Source organism: Nannospalax galili, unplaced genomic scaffold (assembly GCF_000622305.1).
Source record: "Nannospalax galili isolate Female #2095 unplaced genomic scaffold, S.galili_v1.0 scaffold371, whole genome shotgun sequence".
Lineage (NCBI taxonomy): Eukaryota > Metazoa > Chordata > Mammalia > Rodentia > Spalacidae > Nannospalax > Nannospalax galili.
In genome coordinates this window covers 5,543,356-5,544,293 of record NW_008331606.1, presented here as the reverse complement: position 1 = coordinate 5,544,293, position 938 = coordinate 5,543,356, and the positions used below count along the sequence as shown (strand labels likewise).

At 38.9% G+C, this 938-nt stretch overlaps 1 protein-coding gene across 2 annotated transcripts in view; it reads left to right on the top strand.

Annotated features, from left to right (window-relative positions):
• Gpc3 (glypican 3) overlaps nt 1-938 on the top strand; it is a 433,306-nt gene that overhangs the window by 111,176 nt on the left and 321,192 nt on the right. The gene's annotated exons all lie outside the window — the stretch shown is intronic.

The window sequence follows — 938 nt, the reverse complement described above, 5'->3', positions numbered from 1 at the left end:
TCAGGCTTTTCTTTTACCAGTTCCATCTATGTGAAGATAAGTCAAAAGGTCTTGCTTGACCAGGGTTTCATTTGGAAGCATGGAGGAAATGGAAGCATGGAGGAAATGTTTCCTCTGTGTTGACCCTCCTCTTTGCAGACTGGACATTGGTTTAAGTCCATCTTCTGGGGTCTCCATGGCCTCCCTGAAAAAGAGGACAGGTGACTCACCAAAGTTATGGGATATTTCGAGAGATGGGCCATAGCCCCTGGAACTTGTTTGACCTTGGAGGGCCAGGAGCAAAAATTTGTCCCTTTAAGTCCCTCTGACCAGATTAATATAGGCCTTAGAGTCTGGCTATTAAACATCCAACAAGATTAGTTACACCAGCCTGGTACATTAATTACCATGTGCTATGTAGATAGAGCTTGGGCAACATCCTTAAATAAACCTTGACTAGACATCCTTAGATTAGTTAACTAAGCTTCGACCTTAGAAATTTTAAGATTGTCTACACATTATCCTTGTCACATCCTTGTTATATTGTAACAACCCTACACAGACCTTCATCACCTGCCCAGCTTTCTCATTTCTCTGTCAATTCTGGAAATATCCAGCCATCATAATTTTCACACATAAATCCTTCTTTAAAAATATCTCCATTTTCATATCCTTCCAACATCCTCCAATTTTCCATTTTTCTTTTTTAATAACCATGAGACACAATAACATTAGCAAACAAATTTTTTGTCTGTTGTGAGATTTCTTTCCCTGGGTATACTAATCAATGTTTTTCCCCTTTTTTAGGTTGTAGTATTGAACCAATATTTGATTACATTAAAGTTTTTCTGGAGATCCAGTGAGTTTACTGAGCTTACTTACAGAGATGACTGAGGGGTTTCTGTGGTATATGAGTGACCTGAGAGTATTTACATTGGAAAGCCTGAACCCAGCATGAT